This window comes from Equus asinus, chromosome 7 (genome assembly GCF_041296235.1).
Source record: "Equus asinus isolate D_3611 breed Donkey chromosome 7, EquAss-T2T_v2, whole genome shotgun sequence".
Lineage (NCBI taxonomy): Eukaryota > Metazoa > Chordata > Mammalia > Perissodactyla > Equidae > Equus > Equus asinus.
The window spans coordinates 107238719-107254178 of NC_091796.1; the positions used below are offsets into that span (position 1 = coordinate 107238719).

The 15460-nt window shown below is 42.6% G+C and overlaps 1 protein-coding gene across 3 annotated transcripts in view; it reads left to right on the forward strand.

The window, feature by feature from the left end:
• The window catches only part of TRAF3 (TNF receptor associated factor 3), a 109565-nt gene that overhangs the window by 32691 nt on the left and 61414 nt on the right, over window positions 1-15460 (forward strand). For 2 of the 3 annotated variants that reach the window (XM_044774359.2, XM_070514356.1), the window contains exon 2: window positions 6767-6898. The exons of the other annotated variant lie outside the window; for it this stretch is intronic. The gene's annotated coding sequence lies outside the window, so the exon portion shown is untranslated. The remainder of the gene's footprint in view (window positions 1-6766; window positions 6899-15460) is intronic. 3 annotated transcript variants of the gene reach the window in all.

The following is a 15460-nucleotide window of genomic DNA, read 5'->3' on the forward strand; positions in this document are numbered from 1 at the left end:
ATTGTTGAACTCTGAGATTTTGGGGAGAAAAAGTTACCAAGAACAGTTATGAGTTGTGTTTGCTTAGGAAGTTTCACCCTGAGCTGACATCCATTGCCAGTCTTCCTCTTTTTGTATGTGAGCCGCTACCACGGCATGGCCACTGACAGAGAATGGTGTAGGTCGGTGCCCGGGAACAGAACCTGGGCCGCCGAAGTGGAGCACACTGAACTTAGCCACTAGGCCACCAGGGCTGGCCCAGTTATGAGTTATTTTGAACAGTGAGAAGTTCATTTAAAATTATTTGGAAGAGACACCCCCAAAATAATGCATTTTGGGGGGGCATAATGAAGACTCTTGTATTAACATCTTCCTTTTTTGTTTCTTTAATTGAGATGGTGAGCTGCATCTCATTAAGTGATGTTAATTATCAGATGTTTGGCCTTTGGCTTGATTGTGTCAACTTTTTAAAAAATAACTTTATTGAAATAGTCACATTCTATATAATTTACCTATTTTAAGTGTCTGGTTCAGTGGTTTTTAGTATGTTCACAGAGTTATGCAACCATTATCTATTTTGGACGTTTCACGTAAGTGGAATCATACAGTATATGGCTTTTTGTGTCTGGCTTCTTTCACTTAGCATGATGTTTTCAAGATTCATCCATGTTGCAACAGGTTATTCCTTTTTGTTGCTGAATAATACTCCATTGTATGATTGTACCACATTTCATGTATTCATTAGTCCATTGATAGACATTTGAGTTGTTTCCCTCTTTTGCCTGTTGTGAATAATGCTGCTAGGAACATTTGTGCACAGGTTCTTGTACACAGCTTTTCATTTCTCTTGGGTGTATACCTAGGAGTTTGCATTGGCATTGATATGTCTTTGACCTACACTGTTCAAATTCCCATTTATGTTTGTCAGGAGGCTTTGCTACTTGTAACTGGGTCTTCTTCTGACCTTTGTTGGTGACCTGGTGACTCTTCTTTCATGCTTGAAGCCCCTGGACTCCCTGTTGCTGGAGAAACAGCTAGAATTGTAATATCCTTCTCTCCTAAAACCAGATCACATCTAATGATCACCACAGGATCTTATCAAATAAGTATCCTGTTGGATTTTTGGTAGATAATTAAGTCTGTTCTATATCCAAGCCAACTAACTCCTGTCTGTATTTTATATTTTTCTCATGTTCTTCTCCCTGCTTCTCCTTGGGGACACCCTTTGCACTTTAGCCCCAGCAGCACGGGGAGTGACTATGAATGATTTGTCTGTGTATTTTCCCTTTAGGCTGTATACCTCTCACTCCTGTGGCTTTTTCCATGGTACTTTTTGTAACTAGGTTGCCTGTTTTTGAAGTAATAAACACCTTAAGATAGAGTGATACTCTGGAGTATTTTGTTAAATGTCCAGATGAGACCTATAGGAATGTATCCATAATTTGTATCAAATTCATGTAAATGTACATTAATGATGTTAGCTAATTGCCAGCCTAAGTTAGATTATGAATTTCATTACTGCTGTTTAATAGAGGAGCAGGTTCTGCCATGGTCATTCCAATTAATGGTGAGAGCCCTTTAGGTCTCTCGTCATGTATTTAAACTGAATTAAGCTTGGAAAAATTATTGAGTACTTTGTGAATACTGGCTGTATTTTGTAACATTTATGCCTTACATTTTGAGAAGCTTGTAATTGCAGGAACCTTTCACATGCATTATTATCAGTTAAAAATCAAGTCAACTCTTTAAGGTTTATAAGATAGGTCTTACTCCTTTCCTATAGACAAGAAATCCCAGATGCAGAGAGAGCGAGTGATTGGTTGGGAGAAGTCAATGTCAGAGGGAGACAGAGTGCCCCTTCTGCTCTGCCCCATGCTGTGGGCTGAGAGGAGGCAGGATGTGAGGAGACCAGGCCCTACCCTCTCCAGGAATTGTTGCGCTGAGTCCAAAGCACCAAACAGCTAACAGCCAAGCTGCGTTACTTGATCACCTAGTGGTGCACTTGAAAAGTTAGTTCTCTGTTTCAGCCTTACTGCTTCCTCATCTGTAAAGTGGAGATATCAGGAAGCCACTCCACAGGTGAGTGGGGACCTGGTCTGTTACAGTCCCTGGACCTGGCTCCCATGCACTGAACATTGTCTCTGCCCTTAGTTTTCAGGTGGTTGGCCTGGAAGGCAGTTTGAAGGCTCCTGTAGCATGCTCCTTCTCCCGCTCTGATCTTCCACCACTGGCCCTGGTGGCCCCTCATCAGTCTCTTCCCCAGTGCACACTACCCTAAAAGTAGTTCTCGTTGCTAGGGGGTGTGTGGAAGGTCTCAGCCCCAGGCCAGCTGTTGGCCCCTCCTCTCTAGGCATTATCTGTTCCAAGAGTCACAAGAATCGTGATTAAGACCCCTGCTAGCGCCTCTAGACCTTCCTGGCAATGCCCACAGGCCAGAGTGTAGGATTCTGGCTGCACTGGCCCACGGGCCCACGGGCCCTGGACTGACAGATCAGTAGGGGAGGAGTCGTACTACAAAAACTGCAGCTGTCGGGCTGGCGGGGGTGAGACTGCCACAGAGAACCAGCCTTGATGCCTGATTTGAAAGGCAGAGTTCTGTGAGGACTCTTCTGTGGAGAGTGCCCAGACTGGCACCTAAATGTGGCCAGAGGCGTTTGATAAAAGTTCCTGTGAGTCTGTTAAACCACTCTGGTGAGTCTCTATAAAGCACAATGATGGCAAAGAGAAATTTCTTCCTGCTGCCTCTTTCTACCTTTCTTTCTGATCATCCATCTCATGCTGTGAGATTATCCAGTCAGACAGGGATTTGCACATGAGGTGCATGTGGTTTGATCTAAAATACTCATTTATTCATATCTCACCTTTTTGAGGGGAGATCAGGCTAGGAGGGCGGCAGCATTTCCATCAATCTGATCCATCCCGTTCCCATTAGTAAAGCCCCAGGGAAGCATCATCTTTTCCAGTTGGTGGTAATGAACTTTTGCTAGGTACCTAAAAAAGCAGTATAGCGGGTGGTTAGTGTGTGGCCTATGGAGCCTGGGTGCCTGGGTTTGAGTCCTGGCTCTCCCACCTGCACTGTAACTTATTTTCTCTGTGCCTCAGTCTCCTCAGCTGTCAGATGGAGATGATGCTGGTAGTTACCTCATAGAGGGACAAGTGAGTTCCATGTGTGGAACAATGGTGGCCGACCTATGGGGAGCCCTCCACAAGCACCAGCTACCGCAGTGGTGTGCTGCAGATACTAAAGTGACTGCCCCTGAGGGGCTTTGGCAGGGATCAGATGCAGAAATGTCACTTCCATGTAGCATGGTAACTACTAGGAATGACAGGAGTCCAGAGGAAGGGTCCTTGCTGTTAGGGATCAGAAGGGAGTCACTGCAGACTTCCCAGAGAGAAGATTCTGGAGCCTGAGGTATAAAGGGAGTTAGGCAGATAGAGGGAAGGCAAAGCAGAAGATTCTCATCAGAGAGAACAGTATAATGTTTGCACGGATACTGCAGGTCATTTTGGACTACTAGAATGAGGGAGTGACCAGTAGATTCCTTAATTGATTTTTTCATTCACTCAGTCCTTGACTGAGCACCTGTTCATTGTCAGGCTGGGTTCTAAGTGTAGAGTAGAGCAAAACACATCTGAGTGGAGGCTGCTTAGTCATTTCTGTCAGGAGGTACTCACCAGAATCGCAAGAAGACTGCTGTTATTTATTGAGGTCAGTGTAGTGGTATAGCACAATACAGAGCTGCCCTGCTAGGGTCAGATTCTGCCACCTCCACTTGGTCCCCTGTGGCTTGGGCAACTGGATGCCTCAGGTACTGGATGCTCAGGTATCTGTCAGTTGTGGTGGTGGCAGTACCTGCTCAGGGCTGCTCTGAGGATTAGATGGGCTTCAGAACAGAGCCTGCACACACGCTTGCTGAGGACTCACTGGGACATGCCAAGGAACGTGTACACTATTTTGAGCCTCTTCTCCCCTCATCTCTTCTTTTTCCCAGCTGAGTGCACATCCTTTAGCTCCTGTTAAATGTTCCTTCCTCATAGAACTTTGTCCTGGATCCCCCAACCAGCTCCACTTCTGCCTCCCTTGGTGTCCTGGCCCTCTTTGTCATACAAGTCCTCACGCTTGGGAGGACTGTTCCCCCTTTGTTTTCCCCACTGGAGTGCCTGTAACTATAAGGACGGTGAGGTCTGCCTTACTCATGTCCTTTCACAGACAGCATGTGGTTAATGCTCACTAAATGTATTGAATGAACAGACGAAAATTAAAGATCACTTAGTAAGCATGCTACTATTTTAAGTCTCTTTTTCTGAATTTGGTTATATGGTCAATGGTTTAATATTTCAAGTGTTCTGACCACATAATGGTTTTTACTTTACTCTGAAGGTAGCTGGGTGTTCAAGGTGATTGCTGCCCACAGAGCAACTAGAAGTGCTTACTGCACTTGCATTTTCTGGAATGAAAGTCATAGTTCGTTCCCAGTAGCTCCTCAGTAGGGGCTTTAAAGCTGATGTTAAGCAGCAGATGTGCAGGATTCTCACAGGGAGTACTTGAGCATTAAAGATGGTGTGTCATCATGCACATTTCATTAATTTCAGCATTCTTACCCAGCACAATAAATTGTCAGAGCCATCCTCCAGTAAAATCCACAAACCAGTCAGCCTGTAGGAAACAGGTTGGAGATCTAGAAGTGCCCCTCCAGGTGTTTGCAACATTTTTTAAGAGATCCTTACAAAATCTTTGTGATTTAAAAGGCAGCTTCCTCTGCCGTGGAGTCTCTCTCCAGCGCTCTTGCTTCTGAGGTTGGTAGCTTTCAGAAAGACTGCAATGCAGCGGTTACCAAAGTCTCTGTTAACATGGAAACAACTGGTGGTGAAATCTTTTGCTCCCCTTCACAGCCGCCGACTGTGGCCTGCAATCTGAAGGAGGAGATACTGAAGGTAATACTCCCCTGGACTTAGCTGTTTAGTGATAAGAACGGAAGCGATTTTTGTGAAAGCTGTGGCTAGCACAGGCATGTCCTGCAGCAGCTCTCTTAAGTTACTGATGCAGTGGGCTTCCTGGGAATGTGAGATTGAAGATGCCTTTGCAGTTTGTGCACGGTAATTTTGTTTTCTTCTCTGTGTTCAGATGATGGATTATGAGAAGGTAAGGGACTTTAAAAATCATGCTTAATATGTATTAAATGTTTAAGAATATCCCTAGTGAAGATGAAGCATTATGATTGACTAGCTCTTTTCTGAACCTAAGAAATAAAAGTTTAACTTCTTGTTAAGGACAGTTTGGACATTTGAACAGTTATCTTATTTAGTGTTGACAAATGCCTTCTAAATAAATTATTGATTAAAGAGATCTGCTTTTTCTTTGGCTTGCTAAACATAGATTCCAGAGATGTAGATATGGACGTAATATATTTGTTTCTTTAACTTAAGCAATGACAGTTTTATTAATCTGGCATGGAACATTTTGTTTTACAAAATCTCCACCACATGGTGGTGGGTGATGAAATCTGATTTCCTTAGTTCTTATTTGCCTTCAGATGAGCGTTCTCGGATGTGTGGAGTGCTGTGCCGATCCTGGGGTGAGTTGGGTACTACCTCCAGCTGCTCCTCTTTGTTGATCAAAGAGGGAGGCTGAGAGTCAGAACTCAGATTTATTTTGCTATGAATTGGTGGCCTCAAACGGTATTAAATGCATTATGGGTGGTAATTTATATGTCCAACGCCGAGAAATATAATGTCAGGGTTACCGTGGCAACTGCATGCTTTCTGAAAAGCTTATGAATGGGTTCTGAACCTTGTGGCGTTTTAAGGGAGATGTTCCAGCTGAGAGCCTGCATTCATGATTAGTGTAAATAAATTCAGCTTTCCGTGTGCAGTACATCCTTTCTCTTCATTTACCAGAGTTGTCCATTCAGCTCAGTTCTTTCTCTTGTGACATCTGCCTTGGTCTCTTGGTTCCTTGCAACAGACTATGGTTGAGAGAGAGTTTTGTACTTCAGGTTGGGGAACTAGCCTGTGTGTGTGCAATATCCCAATACCTCAGTCTGTGGGTGGTGTAGACTGGGCTGGCACGTCCATGCCTCCTGAGGGCTGGCAGTCCTCGACATCCCCAAAGCATAGTTTCAGCCCTTTGTGCTGGTGTGGTTTTGGCAGAGCTTTCTATCCGTCTGAAGAGCTTCTTTCCAGTAACATACCTCAGAGCTCTCTAAGAGAGCTTGACTTCAGGGAGGCAGCTCTGCCCATTTCTGTTTCCAGGATATCATGATGGTTGGTTTTGGAGAGGGAGGCCCAAGTTAGAAAGACCCACGTTCAAAATGCCACACTTGTGGAAATAATAAACAAAGGCGTTATCTTCATTACCAAAGGATTGTTTGCTGTTTGTTAGAAATGTATGTAGCATAGTTTCTTTGAAAACCAGTTGCCCTTGTGCATTTAAACTATATCAATATCTTGATTCCATAGGTCTGAAATATCTGCTTGTTAATATTTTGTAAAAGGCATCTAGACAGCCTGGCTGCCTAGGGAGCCTGTGGTCTGAGCTGCCGTGGGGACGATGATGGCTGCTGAGGCAAGAGCTCCTAAGGGAGGGCCCGGCCAGCTTCCTCGAGAACATTTCACATTTGTGTAGAATTCATTCTCTTTGTTAATAAACATTCTGATCATATAGTGTAGACTTTAAACTTGAAGGTAGAGTTAACTTTTCAGGCTCACAAGAGTGGGCATATCACCGTGACTCACCTACAGGCCTCTGTTAAGAATCTTCATCTAATTTAATCCCTTTATTTTACAGATGATGAAACTGAGGCCCAAAGAAGTTATGCCACTTGGTTAAGGTTCCAAAGCAGATCAGAACGAGATCTAGGATCAGCAACCTGGCTCCTGGCTCTCTATTCTCCTAAGGATCGCTTTCCTGACAGAAGAGGTTTGCTCTCAGTTAATTGTTTTTGCTTTCCTTTTATCAAATAGAAGCCTATCATGGGCTGGCCCAGTGGCATAGTCATTAAGTTCTAGAGCTCTGCTTTGGCAGCCTGGGGTTCGCAGGTTTGGATCCTGGGCGCAGACCTAGCACTGCTCATCAAGCCACGCTGTGGTGGCATCCCACATAAAGTAGAGGAAGATTGGCACAGATGTTAGCTCAGGACCAATCTTCTTCACACACACAAAGAGAGAATCATAATAATGGGCATAGAGCTTTCTAACTCGTATTTTAAAAAATTCGTACGTTTTCTTTCTTCTTTCTTCCATCATTTATTGAACTTCTACTCAGTGTGCTGGAGTCTTCCACAGAGGAGGGAAAGGCATGCCCTCTGCCCCTCGGGCCATGCACATGCTGCAATGAGAGATCGGTGCCCTGGGTACCAGAGCACACAGCCTGAGTGTCGAGATAAATTCTGGCTCGACAGCTACACTTCTACCTGTTTGTGGTATTTTTCAGAGGAGCTAAGTGCCCCGTGGACACCGGGGGTGAACCTGAATCATCGCCTATTAAATCAAGGTCACAATACTGTATTTACTAAGGCAAAACAACATAATGCTGTTAGGTGCAACCTACAGGTTACAACTTACTTATTACAAGTAGTAAGAGGTTCGGCTTACAAGGCTTGAAATACAATATTTTTAGCCAGATGCCAGTTAACCTAGATTTTTAATTTGCCACTCTTCAAGAATATTGAGATTTTATTGTCGAACTTACTCAGGGTAACAGATTGTATTTTCCTAAATGGCCTCAATGGTATCTCCCGTCCTGTGTATCCTTCTCACAATGGGACTTTGACCAGGAGGTAGGAATCTCTGTTCCTTCCCTGTGAACCTCGGCCAGATCTGTGACCTGCTTCATCCAGTAGTATGGCAGAAGTGATGCTTGTGACTTCCAAGCTAGGTCTTAAAAAGGGTACAGTTTTTGCCTGGCTTCTCTCTTTTGGATACTTGCTCTGGGCCAAGACAGCTACTTTGCTGTGAAGAAGCCCAACTAGCTCATGCAGGAAGACCACATGGCAAGGCCCTCAAGGAGCCATTCTGAGCAGCCGCCTGGCATGTGAGTAAATGGCTTGTCAAATGATTCTGGCTTTGCACTTTTCTCGCCTTCCAACTGAGACCCCAGACACTGTGGAGCAGAGATGTGCTGTCAACACTGTACCCTGTCCAGAGCCCCAACCCACAGAAGCTGTGAACATGACAAGTGGTGGTTTATGTCACTCCATTTTGGGGTAATTTATCATGAAGACTAGAATCCTTAGTGTTTTCATTCACCATTATTAGATATGGCATTTTATTACATGTCAGAGATAGAAAGCATAAGAAATTCGTGGGTTTTTTCATAATTAACCTTAAAACATTTTTTTTAATAATAGATTTTTTGAGGTAATTTTCATACCATAGACTCCACCCTGTTATAGAGTACAATTCAGTAGTTTTTAGTGTATTCCCAGTTGTGCATCCAGAACATTTTAGTCACCGAAATTGTGATCAGACTCTTATCTAAGTTACTCAATAGACAAATACAAATGAAAGATTAGGATTACTGTACGTTATGTTAAACTGTGGTACTGTGTGTCTAGGATTTATTAGGCACATGGGCCATGTTTGTTCAAATACATTAATTCAAATTGAAGAGCGATGATGGTAACCTGACAGGTTGAAGTTGGGTTTGGCTGAGCACTTCTGAAGCACCTGTTATGTGTGTGGGAGTTCATGTTGAATCTTTGATAAGAGGTGGGCTTTAAACTGGGTTTTCATGCAAAGGGAAGTAAGGAAAGGGTTTGAGGGACAGAGACCATGCTACAAGTAGGAAGAACATCTCTAGACAGGTCTCCCTGTTGGATGATAATGGAACACAAGGGTGTTTGGTGAACAGTAGACAAATTCAGGTGCTTGACAAGCCTATGCATTCTCCCCTTGCCATGCATTCCTGCTTACACTCTGCCTGCCCTCCTGCAGCACATGCCGTTTCATTTCTATACACGCACATGCAGAAGTGGACGTCATGGGCAGAAGCAAAGGCATGGCACAAAGAGGAAGGGACTGCTAGCAACCTAGATCAGGGGTCAGCACACTTCTTCTGTAAAGGGCTATATAGTAAATGTTTTAGGCTTTGTGGGCCAATCTTGTGTCTCCTCTATTGTAGACAATATGTAAACCAGTGAGCATGACTGTGTTCCACTAAAACTAGTTACAAAATGGTGGGCCGTAGTTTGCCAGCCCTTGGCCTAGATGAGTACATCTGTGCCAGCTGCCTGGTCTTTGGTCCTGACACAGATGCGGCTTGTGCTGCCTGTGTCCGCTCAGGTTATGAGGCAGTTAGGACATTCTTATAGTATTGAGCCCCTGCCCACTCCCCTACACTGGGAGCTCCATGAGGGCAAGAGGCACATTTCTTGTTCGTTGGAGCTCCAACTCAGTACGTAACAGGAGCCTAGTAAATGTCTGAATAACTTGGAGCCCCTGAAAAGTGATAGGGCCATTGCCGATTTGGGGATGGTGGGCAAAGGTGACAGAAGGAATAAGGCCAGTAGGCAGGTCTAGTAGCATCTGGTTCCTGTTGCTCAGTAGACATGATAAAGTATGGGGAAATCTTGAAGTGTGAGCACGAGATGGAGATGACAGTCTTTTGGCCCTATATAAAGTTTCCCTTTGGCTCTCTATGAAGAGCCCAGGACAAATGTGGTGTTAATACTTAGGTTAGAGAGAATTAAATTACCTCTCTCAAAGGAGAACTGCATCAAGAGTCTTGGAAGTAACCTTTCAGGTTGCAAAAGATTTCTGCTTTTAGATCTTGGGGGACACTGATTTTTCTTGATATGAGAAATCATGTAACCTAGGTGCTCTGCCTAAGGGTCTAACTTAATCAGGCCTGTAAAGCAAGTGCCGTAGCAAACTGCATGGTGTGGAGTTCCCTAGGTAGTTTAGATGAGATGAAACCCCAAAGGCAAAAAACAACACCTTGTTTGCCTGTTCCCTACTGTTCAAGTCCAGATGAAGGAGCGTTCACTAATTTATGGTAAGTGAATCAGGTATTGGTATTAGAAGCGTGTGATAAACTAAAATTGAGTTCAACAGTATAATCTCATTAAAATTGTTCTTTGGGTTAGAAGAATAAAGATTACTTTAATTGAAGGAGGACAGTATCTTGACTTGTCAAAAAAATAATATTCAATTAAAAATGACCAATTTTCATGCTTAGATAAGTCCTGTATATGTTACAAAATGGCATTTCACAGACAAATTCATTAATTAGGATTATTTTGCAGGGGTCTTCAGACCCTCAGGTTGGAGTAAGCATGCTTCCCTGGCAGCTTGTGCTCAGCCATAAGACATCTACATCATGAGGTGACTTCTGTTTTCTGAGCGACTCTCTATTGCATTGAAACTGTCCCTGAATGCAGCAGATGGAGTTGGAACATTTTACAAAGAAGGGGTTAGGATGGGGTTTGCCACACCATGAGGAGATACCTCTTCGATATTCTAGACTGTTGAAGACATAGATTGTGAAATGTTAAAACCTCGGGGAAATAATCTTGCTCAGTTCCCCGTACCCAGCCCTCTGATTCACTGAAACGCAACCCCAGGGCGTGGAGGGGCGTGTCAGAGCCTAGGGCCAGGGACTCCTCTGCAGCTCTCCTGGGTGCACCTGGCCTGCCTTGTCTTTCTTATTGGCATGGGGCTGTCTGCTGCCCTTTGCTGGGATGACCACCTTCCTCTGACCTCAGCCAAGGGTCTTGTTGCCCAGAGTCAGGGAGTCTTTCTTTAACTCACAACCCACTGTCACTAGAACATTGTTTCCCTTTTTATTCTGCCTAGGATTTTGAAAGTGTCTAATAGTACCAGACAGTGTTATCATTCATCCTTATGAGCTGTGTGGTTTATTGCAGCTTGTAGCTACAAATCTTGTAAAACAAATTCATTTCCTACGTCCAGATTTGCTCATCTAAAAATTCTATTTATAATATTAGTTTAGAACAAGTCTTCTATTATGAGTCGTTGAAAAACAGCTCCTGTATCCCCTTTGGTAAAGATATTTTGAAATGTAATTTAATGCCTGGAAGTGAATTACTATGGAGGTTTAGTTTGTTGCTTAGAAAAGAAGTGTGAGGAGAAAAGTATCTTTTTTTTTTTTTTTGAGGAAGATTAGCCCTGAGCTAACATCTGCTGCCAATCTTCCTCTTTTTGTTGAGGAAGATTGGCCCTGAGCTAACATTCGTGCCCATTTTCCTCTATTTTATATGTGGGACGCCTGCCACAGCATGGCTTGGTAAGTGATGCGTAGGTCCATGCCCATGATCCGAACCGGGAAACCCCAGGCTGCTGAAGTGGAACCTGCAAACTTAACTGCTGAGCCACCAGGCTGGCCCTAAAAAGTATCTTTTTAACAAATACATTTTCTAATCTCTGGCCAGCAACCCAGTCATTTAATTAATATTTATCAAGCACTAATATTTATCAATGTAATATATTATAGTTATTTTATATGTATATCCTTGTGCTTGATGTATGTATGCCTGTATATATGTACACTAATTAATATCAAGCAGGAGTATAGCAAAAAGTTTGGCACCCTAGGATTATAATGGGATTTTTTTCCTATATAACCTATAAAATGAGATATTGATGTTCAGTACTGAGCCACTTTTTAAACACTTGATTTTTCTCGTTGTATTTACCTATGTTTATAATTTTGAAATCGGAGAATTCTAGAAATAGTTAATTTCTACTGATCCTTTAGATCATGATTTAAACATCCTCTTCTCAGGGAGACCTTCTCTGTACCAACATACATGTTGTCACTGATGTGTTCGTCATGTGCTTCCCTTGTGTAGTTTTCATATCACACGCATGTGCGTGCACACACACACACACACACACACACACACAGCTACTGTGCTGTGCCCCCTTCCCCATAGGCAGTCAGCTCTGTAAGGCAGGGCCTGCCTTTTTTGTTCCTTTCTCCTTACAGGTGCCTGCCTCTCCCTAGGCACTTGAATACATGTTGAATGAATAAATGAGCACTGGGTACTAGAGTTTTCCTCTAAGTTGGTTGTGACAATCTATGTCAACCCCCTCCTTTACAAGACTGTCAGAAGTTTTCAAGTGTTTTATGATTCAACAAGAAATCTTTGTTTCCTTTACTAACTTAGTATTTTTTTAAATTATTGGATACTTCTGTTTTCTCCCTCCTCCAAGAAATAGGAAACAGCTAAGAATAGATGACTTTGTGTCCCCTAAATGGATCCTTCCTTCTTTTCCCCTTCTCTCAAGTTCTTTTTCATGTAAGTGATCAAATATATTGTGAGGGGTAGCAAATTTAGATGGGTCTTTCTAATTCACATATAGAGATTTTTGAGGACAATGAGGTAGTTTTGAGAAACCAGTAAAACCTGCCCTGGTGCTTTTGATATTTTAGTTTATAGGAAATTCTCTTTCATTTTCCTCATGACAGATGCAAGACTAGGGGAAGCGTGCTGTCATTTGAAAATGGAAATATTTATTGGGCACTTGTGAGAGTGGAAAGAGATGGACCCTGGGATCAGACAAGCCTAGCTTTGGTCCCAACTGCCCTGAACCATCTCGGACTGAGCCAGGTGTTGTGTGCAAGGTGTGGTGTTGGGCACTACAGGGCCCACAGTGCGGGAAGGTGCTTGTTCCCTGCCCTTCTCCTGGGCTCTCCTGGCTTGCTGAGTCTGTCCTGGAATTGTCTAGCAGCACTACTCTAACCTGCAAATAAAGATTTATTTTCATGTTATTCCAGTAGAAAATTTTATTAATGTGACCATTTTATTCATATACAACGCGCTAACAGTAGATTTTTTTTTTTTTTTGAGGAAGATTAGCCCTCAGCTAACATCTGCTGCCAATCCTCCTCTTTTTCCTGAGGAAGACTGGCCCTGAGCTAACATCCATGCCCATCTTCCTCTACTTTATATTTGGGACATCTACCACAGCATGGCTTGCCAAGCGCTGCCATGTCTGCACCACCCGGGATCCGAACTGGTGAACCCCGGGCCGCCAAAGTGGGATGTGCGAACTTAACTGCTGCGCCACCCAGCCGGCCCCATAGAATATTTTATGTTCAAAATATTGATTAATTTTGGGGGAAACCTAAGAGGTTTGATGTTGCATAACAAATCTCTATTTAAATTCACTGAGTAAACTGCAGTGAGTCATAACTATATTAAGCAAAAGCCAACATTGCAGAATAGAATTTATTTGAAAGGCCGATTAAATGAAAATTTCAGGGTGACCTGGAAAGGTTTCGCACTTTCGTGTGACTCTAAGTTAAAATAATATGATCAGTTGGACGCCGTTTAGGAAACTCTGTACTGGTGGGTGTAGCAATCTTATCAACGGGGGGTCACATTTGACTAGAAAGTAGATTTATTCTAGAGGTTTATGTAGCCTGAAGAATATTAGATTCAAAGAGATCCTAGAAATACCACACTAGGTATCTTAAATTTTCAACATGACTCTACCTATCTGTAAAAATATGTCTGACATTTTATATTTTATGACTGAAGTAGGTATACAGTGGTAGTGGATCTTTGATCATGATTTCAGGTGAGTAAGCCTTCAGAGAAACCTGATCACAGTGCCAAAAACAAAACCAGACTCACCATTACATTATAATTCCAGAACATGGCTTCTTTCACCCAAGAATAATTTTAACTATTACTCAGTAGCTTAGGGTAGTCATTTTACTCTTAACTAGCTCTTTTCCTTCTTGTTCAAATCCATTTGGATAATGTTTTTTCAGAAGTAAGCTAAATATTTCTAATCTGTTCTCATATTAAAGTAGCCAGAAACTAAGCAAATAATTATTTAAATGTTATGAGAAAATTTATTTTAGCCTAGCCAAGATCTCAATATGTTCCTTGAAGTCAGAGATGGCCTAACTTGGTTCCTCTAAAGGTTCTGTCTTTGGTATTTCTGGTTGGGAATGTTGTATATTAGTCCTAAGGGAATAAATAAACCCTGGGGATGTCAATACTGAAATTCAAAACAAGGAAAAAAAGTGCTTGGTTTTAAAAAGGAGTGAATGCCTCTGTTAGGCATTATTGATGTTTTGGGGAATTTTGAAGAATGTGTTTTGCTTCTTGCTGAGGAATTAAATGATTGCCCAGGATTTGAATTTACAGGTGTCAGAGCCGTTGAGAGTACTTTTGGCCAAGTCGCCATGGAAGGAGCACTGATCCTTGACAGCTGGGTTTCAGTGCTGGTGACTCTGACTTTGAGCAAATTGCTACATCTTAGTTTCTCAACCGTCCTAGGAGGGATTTGGACCATTGGATAACCTTTTAAAGATGATTTGAGTGCAAATGGAAAATCCAGTTTTACAGTGTAAATCTTTATTGATTCTTATGACATCATAAGTCAGTGAGCATGCCTTTGTGGATGCAGTCACTATCTGACAATGACAGTTGTTAAGAACATAGACTCAAGAGGCCAAGCACTCTGCCACTTGCTAGTGTGTAATGTTGAGAAGTTGCTGAATCTTTGTGTTCCAGTTTCCTCATTTCTATAATGGAAAGAAAGAAAAGGAGTAAGATATTTGTAGAATTGTCAGGAATAAATGAGTAACTACAGGAATAAGTTAATAATAACTAATAATAACTATGACTAATACGTATTGAATGATTATCATGTGGTAGGTACTTTCTACATGCTGAGGATACAAACCTGAAGGAGACACATTTCTATCTTCAGAAAGCTCACAGTCAGGTGGGAGAGCGAAGGAAGCAAGGCCAGTACAGGCTTTTAGGTGTAATGATGGGTGTCCGTATAGTATAGACCGGGGTTTGAGGAGGGTCGCTTTTGCTGGAAAGCGAAGGTTCGCAGAAAGATGCATGGAAGTGTTTAATTCCACAGAAAGCAAGTGCCTGCTGAGCGTGCCTAGGGGGAGCTAACAGATAAATTTCGCATGATCTCTGCGCTAAAGTTTAGTGAAAAATTGTGAGTTTAGTGTAAATTTGAATGGAGTCTTGAGGATGACGTGTTTGACAGGACAGTGGAGGGAGTAGGAGAGGAATAAAACACAGAAGGAGAAAGGGGACAAGTGGAGCAGAGTTTGCAAGCCCGTCCTTGTAACGAGGGAGATGGGGTCTCGGCAGGGGAGGGCCTGCTGAGCCACGCTGGGTTGGGTAGACTCACACCCAAGGCCAGGTTAGAAGGACAGACGGATGTGGGTGCTTCATGAATGTGAATGCAATCTGATTGTTGTTTCACGAGTTCTAGACTACAGGCGTACCTTGTTTTATTGCGCCCCACAGATTTTGCGTTTTCTCCACCAGCAAAATGATTATGGCTTGCTGAAGGCTCAGATAATGGTTAGCATTTTTTTTTAGCAATAAAGCATTTTTGATTAAGGTATGTACATTGTTTTTTTAGACACACTGCTATGGCATACTAAATAGACTATAGTGTAAACATAACTTTTATATGCACTGGGAAACCAAAAAATTCATGTGACTTGTTTTATTGCTATATTGGCTTTATT